The sequence below is a fragment of the Castor canadensis genome, chromosome 9 (assembly GCF_047511655.1).
Source record: "Castor canadensis chromosome 9, mCasCan1.hap1v2, whole genome shotgun sequence".
Classification (NCBI taxonomy): domain Eukaryota; kingdom Metazoa; phylum Chordata; class Mammalia; order Rodentia; family Castoridae; genus Castor; species Castor canadensis.
In genome coordinates, this window is record NC_133394.1 from 20,633,948 (window position 1) to 20,646,453 (window position 12,506).

Here is a 12,506-nt window from a genome sequence, read left to right on the forward strand (position 1 = left end):
GCTTTTAAGTTAGAAATCAAAGTTACAAACTATTACAAGTTCAAGATCAAGGTGCTGGAATCTTAGATCAAGAAACTAGAAGGGTGGACTTCCTCTGAGTCCTCTGCTCTTGGCCGTCCCCACTGCTGTTTTGTTCTGAGATGGTCATTTGTCACCCTGTGTAATGCCTCCTCCTGAGTCTGTTGTCTCTTCTTACAAGGACACTAATTATATGGCATTAGGACCCCACCTAATGGCTTTATTTTAACTTAATCACCTCTTTAAAGACTTTAATCTTCAAATATGGTTACATTCTGAAGTATTGGGGGTTGTGACTTTAATATATGAACTTGGGAAGGACACAATTCAATCTATAACCAGTGCTATGCGTCTCAGGTCTGTAGGAATAGAAAAGGAAGGAAGGCAAGTCTTACTGGCCTACTGCTCTTTTTAAAAAGTATTAATTAAAAAGTTAAAATTGTGTATATGTATATATATATATATATATATATATATATATATATATATATATATGAATGACTAAGTCAGTCTACCATGTTCTATATAGTAAGGACACTTAAAATCTACTCATAGCAATTCATAAGATACATTGTTATTAACTGGAGTCACCATGACGTACAATAGATCTCATGAACTTATTGCTCTTATATACCTGAAATTTTATGTCCTTTGAGCAACATCTCCCCAGTCGTTCCACCCTCCACCTCTGGTAACCACCATTTCATGCTGCTTCTGTGAGTTCAGTTATTCCAGATTCCACATGTCAGTGAGGTCAGTATTTGTCCTGTGCCCCACTTATTTCAGTTAACATGGCCTACAGGATCTTGGATGCTGTCATAAGTGACAGGATTTCTTTCTTTTTAAAGGTTGACTAGTATTCCATCATCCACTCACACTTTGATGAGCACTTTGATTGGTTCCATCTCATGGCTATTGTGAACAGTGCTGCAGTGAACACAGGAGCACAGATCTCTTTTGTTGGCAATAATGGCGCCGATAGGTTTCAGTTCTTACTGCACCCTTAAGCTTCTGTTTTCTAGGGTCACAGTCCTGCCTCAAGTCTAGTTTGAATCCTCCTTCTGCCCCAACCTCCAATCAGCATGAACCATAAGATCCTAATCAATCAGATCATGCCGAGTCTCACTGGGGGGTGTTTAAGCCCCTGCCCCTTCTCTCCCTCTCTCTCTTTGCTCTCTCCCTCTCCCACTAGGCAATAAAGAATCTCTTGGCCAGATCACTCCTCTCCACATGGTCACTTTGGGCCTACATTTGCCTTACATCTTTGGCACACTGATGTCATTTCCTTTGGCTATATACCCAGGAGAGGGGCTGCTGGATCATATACCAGTCTACTTTCTCCACGCTGTTCTCTGTAAAGGCTGTACTAATTTACATTCCCACCAAGTGGACAAGGGTTCCCTTTTCTGCACAGCCTGGTCAACACTTGTGTTTTGCCTTTTTGATAACAGCTATTCTGACAGGTATGAGGGGATATATCACTTTGTGTTTAGTTTGCATTTTCCTGATGACTAGTGATATTCAACATTTTTTTATGTACCTTCAGGCCATTGTATGTCTTCTTGTGAGAAGTGTTTAGTTCCTTTGCTCACATTTAATCAGATTACTGTCAAGTTGAGTTCCTTATATATTTTGGATATTGACCTCTCCCTGGAAGTATGTTTGCACATATTTTCTCCCATTTTGTGGCTATCTTTTCACTTCAGTGATTGTGTCTTTGTTTTTGAGTTCAGTGTATCCCATGTGTCTGTTTTTGCTTTTATAGCCTGTGCTGTTAGGCTCATAGTCAAATAAAAACCATTGCTCAGACCAATGGCTGGGGCTTTTCCCTGTGGTTTCTTCTTGTGGTTTTAGCTTCAGGACTTAGGTTTTAAGTCTTTAATCTGCCTTTACTTAATTTTTATATATGCTATGAAATCACAGTCTAATTTCATTCATGAACATATCAATATCCAGTTTTCCCAGTGCCTTTTTTTGGGCGGGGACTGGGGTTTGAACTCAGGGCCTAGAAAGTGCTCTACCACTTGAGTCATGCCCATAGCCTCTTTTGTTTCAGTTATTTTTCAGATAGGGTCTTTGTGCTTTTTATCTGGAGCTAGCCTTGGGCCATGATTTTCCAATATCTGTCTTCTGCATAGCTGGTATTACAGCTGTATGCTACCACACCCATCTTGTTTTTTGAGCTAAGATCTCACTAACATTTTGCCCAAGCTGGCCTCAAACTGTGATCCTCCTATCTCTATCTCCCAAGTAGCTGCGATTACAGGTGTAAGTCACTGTCTGGTCCAAATTTTACTTCTTTTTTTTTTTTTTTTTTAGTGGTACCCAGGATTAAATTTAGGACCTCACATCCTAGCAGAAACTGTCTTTAAATGTGTAAATTTATTTCCAGTCCCTCAATACTGTATTTGTTTTGTTGCTTTCATTTTTGCTTTTTTTTTAAGAGATAGGGTCTTACTATGTACCCTACGCTGTTCTCCAACTTGTAATCCTCCTGCCTCAGCCTCCCAAGTACTGGGATTACAGATGTGCGCTACTACACCTACCTTTGGCCCTCTATCTTGTTTCTTTGTTGTATGTGTCCATTTTATGCCAACACAATGCTGTTTTTAGCACAATAGCTTTCAAGTAGATTTTGAAATCAGATAATATGCTTCTGGCTTTGTTCTTTTTGTTCAAAATTTCTTTGGCTATTTGGGGAAGTATTGTGATTATTTATGAATTTTAGGATTGCCTTTCCTGTTTCTGTGAAAAAATACATTGGAGTTTTGATAGGGATTGCATTGAATTTGTAAACTGCTTTGGACAGAATGGACATTTTAACCATCTTAGTTCCCCCATATTTTTTTTCTTAAGTGTCATCATTTTCAGTGTATAGAAGTTTCACCGTCTTGGTTAAAGTTATTCTTAAGTACTTTTAAAATTCTTCTTTAACCTTATGTTCTAATCCAGGGTATAATCAAAAGACAGCACTCACAATGCAATAATGTAGCTCAAACAACAATTCTAGGACACCTGGTGCCTGACAGGCATTGTGTTAGGTGGCAGGTAGATAGAGATGAAAGCAATAAGATCTCTTTCTTTGATGAGCTTACAGTTTAGGGTGACAGATGTATGACCAACTCACTCTAATACCAATGACTGGTGGAAAGCTACAGAAATAAGAAGGAATTTAAATCAGGACCTGAATGATGAGTAATAGGACTTATCCAAGTTAGCAGATGGAAATAGCATCTCAGGCAGAGAGAACACGATTGATAGTTCGAGGCCATGAACATCTGGCAGGGTTAAGGTCAGAGGAATGAAAACTGAGTAGTTTGAGTTGCTGTAAATGATTCCATGATCCTGGAGTACTACCATCTGTTGTAGAATCCTGGGGATTATTATTCCTTACGCCTGGTATTGTTACCCCACAAGATTGTAAACTCCTCGAGTTCAAGGCTGATGTCTTTAATCCCAGAAAATTTGCATACCTTGTCCATTGGAATAGGACCAAGTTGTGATCTGCTGGGTGACTTCAATTCCCTCACTACTGTCAACCCCCAGGTTCTTAATTTTTTTAATTATTGTTGTGCTGGGGGTACATTGTGACATTTACAAAAGTGCTTACAATATATCATAGTTGAATTCATCCCCTCCATCATTCTCCTTTATCCCCCCTCCCCCTATTCCTGGAACAGTTTCAACAGGTCTTGTTTTTCCTTTTTCATACATGAGTACATAACATTTCTACCATATTCACCCCCTCACACACCCTTTCCTTATGTCCTCCCCCTCCCACTGGTACCAAACCCCAGGCAGGGCCTGTTTTATCTTTCTATTCTCCATTTTTTTTAAAAAAGGACATTTTTATTTAAGATAGCTATACAGGGAGTTTCATTGTGACATTTCCATGTATATATGTATTATAACCTGAGTTGACTCATCTTCTCTATTTTTCTCCTTTTTGCTTTAGCCCCCTTCTTATGCTGCCTTCATGAGGTTTAAAAATTCTATATTCATTCTTGTATAGAAATATATCAACCATTAGTGATGTGTTCCCTCTCCCATAATGACCTCCTTGTATTTGTATTGAGCCTGTATTCCACATATGAGAGAAAACATGTGGCCTTTCAACCCCTAGTTCTGAGTCTCAGGGCGAGAGTGCATTCAGCTTCAGGGGTGACCTTTCGCGTGGACAGAACTATGCTAAGCAATATTCAAAAACAGTGCTGGCCGAAGAACTTGTCTTTTCAATGTCTATACTTTTGGCTACAAGTGAGTAGGTTTATGTTAACGATGAAAAGAGTTTAACTTTCTTTTACCATTATACCTTCCTTTTAGACATTCAGACTACTTAGGTGCATGAAAATAGGGCATTTGGGATTTGAACAGTTCCTTGGTGCATGTATTGATTACCACATGTAATCCAGAAGCCAGGCAAACCCAATACACGTCAGATGGTTCTGCTGTCTGCTCAGCTGGTCTCAGTAGAGCTTCTTGTTGGCACTGATTTTGTGCTTAAAAATACACCATTTCCATAAAACAGGTGTCAGTATTCACACAACCACCCTAAGTACATGTGTTGATTTTGTATATTCATGAAAGTAAATCATCACTTTCTGGGTTATATAAAGGATTTTCAGGGGTAACTTCAACTTACCTTTCACCTCCCCTGCCCATCATGCAGCCCCTAGTCATATGTGGCTGTGGTGTATGAGCACCTTTATGCTAGGTCATGGAAGAAAACTTCTGACTCTAACCTATAGGAGGCCACAGTGTAGGAGACAGAGGTGTAAAAAACCATGCTACCTTCAGTGTGAGTCAAGGCTCAGGAGCCAGCAGGTGGATGGGAGTGAAGAAACAGCTAAACTTCAACTGGCTTTGGAAGAGAGTTTGTCAGACAGAAGGAGGAAAAGTGTCAGATGAAGGGAAAGCAAGCACCAAGGCGTGAAGATGAGGAACTGAGTTGTTCAAGGTACTGTAAGTGATTCCGTGAATGACCATCAGGTGGAGTGGAACACAAGCAGAGACCAGCTTCTGTTTCCTTGATAAGGAGCTGGGATTCCGTCTGTCCTATGAACCCATGCTCCTCAGAGTGGTCCATAAACCATGTGCATCAGAACGCCTCAGGGTGCCAACTGGAAATGCCTGAATACAGAATGAGAATCTCTGCAGAGGGAATCTGACCCTTCAGGCTCCAGTGATACCCACATCACTGAGGTGTGAAAACCATCGCGATGCAGGTGGTGGAGAGACATTGCAGTGTAATGTAGCAGCGTGACTTCCCGATAGTTTTTACTTTCTAGATCGTAGGGGATCTCTACAGGTTTTCTAGAGGGTTTTCCTTTAGAGAGTATTTCAGGTGTCCACATGAGCCATATGAGTGCCAGAATTGGGAGTGATGTGATGAGTAGACCGGAAATAGCAGGTTTATAAAATGCTTAGGAAGAAGAGGGCAGACCTGGTGGTCAATTTGCACCCCCGGCTGTTTGATTCGAGTGAGGTAGGGTTGTGGGGTGGTAAAGTGGAACAGCTAAGGATGTGGGCCCTGAAGCTAGACTGCTCTGGACCCCAGCCTCCTCTGTAACACAGGGGTGACAGAACCTGGGGTTGTTGTGAGGATTCAGTGAATTGATACGCAAGAACCTAGATCAGTGCCCAACACTGAATAACGCTCAGGACATTTTAGAGAGGCAAAGTAAATGTACTAGTTAACATATTATTCGTAGTTGTAGTACAGCAGTGCTAGTTAACATAAGTAGTCAGGAACTGAGTAAAGAGCGAGCACAAAAGCCTGACTGCCTCATTGCAAACCGTCTCCCCTCCCCCCACATGCTATTTAGGGAAAATTATTTAACCTCTCCATTAAACACCAGATGAAGTTATTGCATACCCCATATGGTGAGGATTAAAATAATGCATGCAAAGTCTTAAAACAGTGCAGGCATGTAACAAGCACTCAATAAATGTTGACTTTTTTTTTTGTACTGGAAACTTAATTCAAGGCCTTGAGCTTGCTAGGCAAGCACACTACCATTTGAGCTATACGACCTCAGCCCTTTGGCTTGCATTTTGTTTCTGATGCAGGGTCTTCCTAACTTTGCCTGAGCTACCCTTGAACTCAAGATTCTCCTTCCTCCACCCAGTAGCTGGGATTACAGGAATGTGTAATCTTTGAACGTGTTGTTAGTATTATCATTATCAACCAAGACAGGGAAGGTACGAGGAAAAAACAGGTATGTTTTAGTTTTGATCATTCAGGTAGACAGTATGGAATACGGATGGGCACCCAGCAAAGAGGTCCAGGGCAAAGAGATCAATTTGAAAGTGAAAAGTCTAGACAAGTTACTTTATTTATTTTTTTTGGAGGGGGTGTAGGGGGGAATGAAGGAAGTCTTCCTGAAGGAAATGTCTCATGTGAAGGGGAAAACGCTGGAAGGGGTACATTTAAGACATATTGTAAGTACTTATGTAAATATCACAATGTATCCCCCCAAAATAATAAATAAATAAAAATTCACTGTGCTGGGTCTGGGTAAGAAAATTAGTTTCTACCAAATTAACTTATTCTGTTTTCTCAGAATTTCCAGGTTTACTTTTGAATTGATAGAGCAAAACTGAGAAAGTCAAAACCATGTAATTAACTTTTACGTCTAAGCAAGTGCCTCTTCCACTGTGGTTCCAGTCACTTGGGGTCTTGTTAAAAATACACACTTGAGGGAGAGGGGGATGTGACAAAGATCACCCTGGATTAATTTTAAATCTCTTGGGGTGAAGTCTAGGAAATTGCTATTTTAAGCATGAACACTCCTGGGGATTGGAAGTCAAGTACACAAATAGTATTTTTGTTAGTGGCTCCAAATGGTTCTTGACCTTTTGGGGGAAAGGAGGATATGATAGGCAGGTAGGGGGTGTGGGGGAGTGTGGATTGTAAATGATATATCTGGGAGAAAGACTGCTACACTGCAAGTCTGGCGGAGTGGCTCAGGTGGTACAGCCCCTGTGTAAAGTCCACAAAAAAAAAAAAGCAGCTACATCGAAGACTATCAGATTCTACCCCTCACCTGCAGGGTTGTTGGCTGACTTAGGATAGGTGCTTGACAAATGTTAAGCTCTTGACCACAAGGACTCAGGTGGTTGTAAATTCCAACAGTTTTGAAAGTCTTTTCTCTTAGATTTCTGCTCCAATCTTCCGGTGTCCAGCCAGCAGCACACTCAATGTAATGCAATTGGTAAGGTATGTGGAGTTTGGAAAAGACTGAGTTCAACACCCCCTCACCTTAGTTGGCACTTAGGAGGACCCAAGTTCCTTAATCTGTCCCCACTTATAAAGAAGGAATGGAAATAGCACTTACATTCCAGCATTGCTGGGAGCCTTAACGAAGTATTATAGATTTCAATGAAATATAAAATGCTAAGAACCATGCTTTATGCAATGTTAGTTCAATAAATGCTTATTCAAACCCAAGCAGCACCCTCTTCCCTTAACATTTGTAATAAGTCCATAACTCAAGGCAATTATCAACAGAAAGAAAAGAATGAAAGAGAAGGAAAAACAGAGAAAAAAGAAATAATGAAAAAATACGAAAATCCGGCCACCAGGTCCCGGGGCTAAGTGCTACAGTCCAGGGTCACCTGAACCTGCCTGCGGCACGTGGCCGACTCAGGCGGGAGCTTTGGGGCACTGGACAAGTTACTTTAAATCATGAGTTTCAATGAAATATCAAAAATAGGAGTTTTGGCTCAAGTAGGAACAGATGAGAAAAGGACACAGGAGAAAGGAGTAAGCCTTCTCTGTTATATGTCATCTTATATAAAATCCTTAGTGCCAAGGACTTCTGTATGTCATGATTTCAGATCCTTAGTAGATAGAACATTCTTCCAGTTTCTAGTAACTGCAGTGTAAACATACCTACATCAGTGTAGTATGTGGTATTCTGAAGCCCATTCCTACTGTCCTGTTCAATGCCTTCATGTTGGCAACCTGAAATTGACCAGGATGAGAACATTTACGGTATGGAAATGAGCAAAAACTGTACCTCAGAGCTCCTTCCCCATCCCAGTCCTTTCCCCTCAAGAGCCAAGTTTCCAGGACAATATATGTTTATCCTTAACCCTGAAGAAATTGAGACTTGGAGAAGTGAAACCTATGCCATGGACATGCCTTGTAACTATTATGGTTTTCCATCATGGAGCTCTTTTGTACCACCCATGTCTGAAAGCTTCACTGAGGCCATTGTGAGTGAGTTAATTGTGTTGTTCTAGTGTTGCATTGGAGAACAATCCTCAATGAGTGTAGAGAAGTAGTTTAGTGCATCTGTGGATGACTACTCTTTGAATCCTAGGCTCCAATAATTACATAATTCTCAGACTATTAGTCTTCTGACTGGAAACCATGAGCTGGTTTTGTTAGCCACTAAAGTCTTAGCCACTGATGACTTAGCTACTAAATCATTGAACAAAGGGGAAGCCAGAAGATGTGGGGGTGAGTAACAGAATCGCAATTGAATTGTTTCAAATTATGCAATTCATACAACAGTACCTTAATGACTTGGTGAGATGAATGAAACACTCATTTGTATTCTAGAACAAGTAATTTAAAATGGACGTGTAGGGTTGGGGGCGTAGCTCAGTGATAGAGTGCTTGCCTCTCATGCAGTAGCATACACTTCTTTACAGAATGGAACATTGCTGCATATTCTAAGCTGCTTTTAGAACAGCAGTTTCAAAGATCCTTCAGAGACAGCATATTGCTGCACAAAGAACAATAATTCATATGTGCTTCTCAGAGCAAAATGCTTGAAGTTACTCTCCTGATCTATCACCCACACACTGCTTTCTCAGCATGGGACAGCAGGCAACCTTCTAAACTTCTGAAAATAAAATAAAATAAAGCGAAGTAGAATAAAATAGTGTAAAATCTCTTAGACTTTATAGGAGGATATGATATTATTTCATGCCCCTCTTCTCTGCCCATCTCTATAAACGATCATGTTGCTCCTTAGAATATGTGAGGAGAAAGACATGCTAACGTGACATCTTGTAGGAACTCCACCTTACCCCTTGAGAATCTCACTCATGAGAACTCTTCTTGAGTTTCAAGTAGAAAAAGATGCAAGTTGTATTTGCTAAGTGCTAGGCACCGTGCTGTGTGTACATTTAGTCAGCTTTCCATTACTATCACAAACACCCTGAGATAATCAACCAAAAAGAGAAAAGGTTTATTTTGATTCACTGATTTGGAGGTTCTGGTTCATAGTCACTGGGCCCCACTGTGTTTGGGCCTGTGGTGAGGTAACACATCGTGGTGGAAGCACATGGTGGCTCAAAGATTCTCACCTCATGGCAACTGAGAAGCAGAGACAGAGAAAGAGGAGGGTTTAAGGTCCCTCTTTCCCCTTCAAGGGCACCCCTCAGTAACATAACTTCCTTCTGCTAAGCCCCAATTCTCAAAGATTCTACCACTTGTCAATTGTGCCACAGTCTGGGGACCAAGCCTTCCATACATGGACCTTTGGGGACATTATACATCCAAACTATAGCACCGTCATAGGGTCCAACAGTGAATGGGGCAGATGTTGCTCCTGCCCTTAAGGATCTTATGCCTAGTGAGGGATACAGTTAAACAGTTAGTTGCTGTGTGATGAAGGATGGAGTTTCCTAAGAATTTTAAGAGCCCAAAGGATAGTTATCTTCACCTCCAAAACCTAGTATTTTAAAGCATGATCCCTAATCATTTCTAACTTTTGAAACTCCAATTTATTTTTATTTTTCATTGCAAGGCATTTTACAAACACTCGAACAATCCAGCCTAATGATAACACTTGTCATTCTGCATCATTACTTGCTATCAAGATTTTTCTAGTTTAACTGCTATTAAAAAGTAGTCAGCATCAGTTGTTCCTAAACAACAGCTGGTATTGTCCTTCAACCTTCAGGGGTAGCAGAGACCCTGCTGGGCTGTCACAGAGAGGTTTTTGTAAATGATGATCTGTCATCTCTGTCAAGACAAAAAAATATTCATAAGAATGAGGAAGGGGAAGTGGTGCATAATGCCAATCCAGCCATTCAGAAATTGAGCCATATGGCTTAAAGAAAAAAGAGTTTGGGGCTGAGGGTGTATCTCAGAGGTACAGTGCTTGTCTAGCATGTGCAAGGCCCTGGGTTTCATCCCCAGCACTGAGAAAAAAATTTAAATTATGAAATCAAAATGCAATGCCTGTTTCATGTGTAGCCTCTTCTAAAAGCCATACACACAATGTTGGACTAACAGATGTCCTCCAGTCCTGTGATTTTCTTTATGAGTGAGGCACAGATTCAAGCTACGATTGAGACAAGAATGAGAGCCAGGCCAAGCCTTCACCCCCAAGCGCAGGGGAGGCTGTGGAGTCTTTCCAGCAGGGAGCTCTTTTGCAACATGTTTACACCGCTCTGCTGAGTTTGTATGGGCAGCCTTTCTCATTCATTTCAGGTGGGCACAGTCTTCCTCCTGTGGTTCTGAGCGGTATGAACGTGGAACGGAGTCCCACTGAGTGTCTTCTTGCCCCCAAATGCAATCATTTTCCCCTTCTACTGATGCTTGAAAATGTGTTTATTTCTGCAAAGCACTTGTTTTGTTTATATTACAATCCTACTTATAAAACTCTTGCTCTTGGTTTGTTATTATTATTATTTGTGTGTGTGTGTGTGTGGCACTAGGATTTGAACTCGAGGCCTCACACTTGCTAGGCAGGCACTTTACCACTTGAGCCATTCCCTCAGCCCTTTTTTGTTGATGGGTTTTTTTGAGATAGGGGCTAATGAACTATTTGCCGGGGCTGGTTTCAAACTGCAAACTTCCTGATCAGTGCCTCCTGAGTAGCTAGGATTATAGGCGTGAGCCACCAGCGCCTGGCAGTTCTTGCTTTTTAATTATGTTTCTTTAAGGTCTTCAGTTCCTTGTCTTGCTAAATTCTATGCTTTTGTTCATCAAATATTTTTGATAAATTAGGTCTTTTGTTCTTAAGAAGCCCTTTTGTTCTTCAGAAGCCCCTTTAAGTATCCTTTAAAAAAGAATTTATAATCTGAACATTGTAGAATTGTTTAGTGTTTTGGTCCTTCAGTTTTGCTGAACCTGTCATCCTGCTGTTGTTCAGACATGAGGAGAAGTTTCTAGAAACGAATAGCACATGAGTACATGACATACCTCCCGAAAGGGCCAGCCACATCTTCCTCTGCCTTCTGCCACCAATCCAACAGCCCATTTTATTTATTCATTTATCTGTTATTTTGAGGTGAGGTGTCACTATATTGCCCAGGCTGACCTAAAGCGATCCTCCTGCCTTCACCTCCTGAGTAAGTCTATAGGCACATGCCACCAACCAGCTCCAACACACCATTTTTGAAGCTTTTCTTTTCATGCTGGTAAGGGTAGGCGAGACATGGAAACTTGGCGGGGACCATGACTTCAGTAGGATGACTGCCATGTGAGTCTGGTGGGAACCAGGTGATTGCTAAGGTTGACCTGTCCAGCAATTCTATGTTGATTTTTTTCTGAATTTAATCCATTACCAGTTTCACTTCCTAAACCCAAAAGTCCATTTCAGAAGAGACCATTGGCAGACAGTTCTTCAGTGTATCCCTGTCTAATTTTTCCTAAGGTACTTCACTGATGTCTGAAACAAAATATCAAATCGCTCTTTTGAATATAAATGAAATTATAAAGCTGAGGCATGGTTTTCTCTCTCTTAGGATTTAAATTTAAACTTCTGTCTAGGTCATCTTTGAACAAAGTTTATTCTGTTTGTATCCATTAATATTTATATAGTTTTATTGAAAGGAGTTATAAAATCTTTTTTTGAAACAAAAAAAAAGATTACTGTTAACCTGTATATTTTGTTGCTTCCCTTCCCTCCATCTCATCTTTTCCTTTGAGAAAAGAGTTTAGTGGAAATGAAAATATTTCCCTGGATTAATTCCTTTGCCTTTCTCATTTACTTAATCTAGAAAGTGCCCTGTTAGTATATCTTTTATAATTTCAGGAAGAACATACAACCAATGAGGTCCTAATCTTAGAAAATAACACGTAAGTAGATCCAGTATATAAAAAAACCAGCCTGCTCACTGATGACATCTGTGACCTTATGGTTTGTTAAATGCTCTGAAAATCAAACCTACTATTTAAGAGGATAGATTTTGGCAAAACTCTGAAACTAGGCCCCTCTCCTGTTGCATTTCCTTGATTGAATATTAGTTTTTATTATGTCTTCATGAAATCTGATTGCATTTTAATCATATTAATATGCAGCTATAGATTGGTAAGATGGGCATTTGCCTAAAGTGATTTTCTAGAGACTATTGGTTTATAAGAGAAGTTTTGTAGCATGTGGAGTAAGTCATGGGGGAAGGGTCTCTCTCTCTCTCTCTCTCTCTCTCTCTTTCTCTCTCTATCAAAGTATAATTCAAAGTGATGCTGGAACTGGGGATTTAGCTCATCAGAATACTTAACCTAGCACACACAAAGCCCT

General features: G+C 40.5%; 1 protein-coding gene across 7 annotated transcripts in view; it reads left to right on the forward strand.

Annotated features, from left to right (window-relative positions):
- Positions 1–12,506, forward strand: part of Trim2 (tripartite motif containing 2) — a 117,110-nt gene that overhangs the window by 84,933 nt on the left and 19,671 nt on the right. The gene's annotated exons all lie outside the window — the stretch shown is intronic.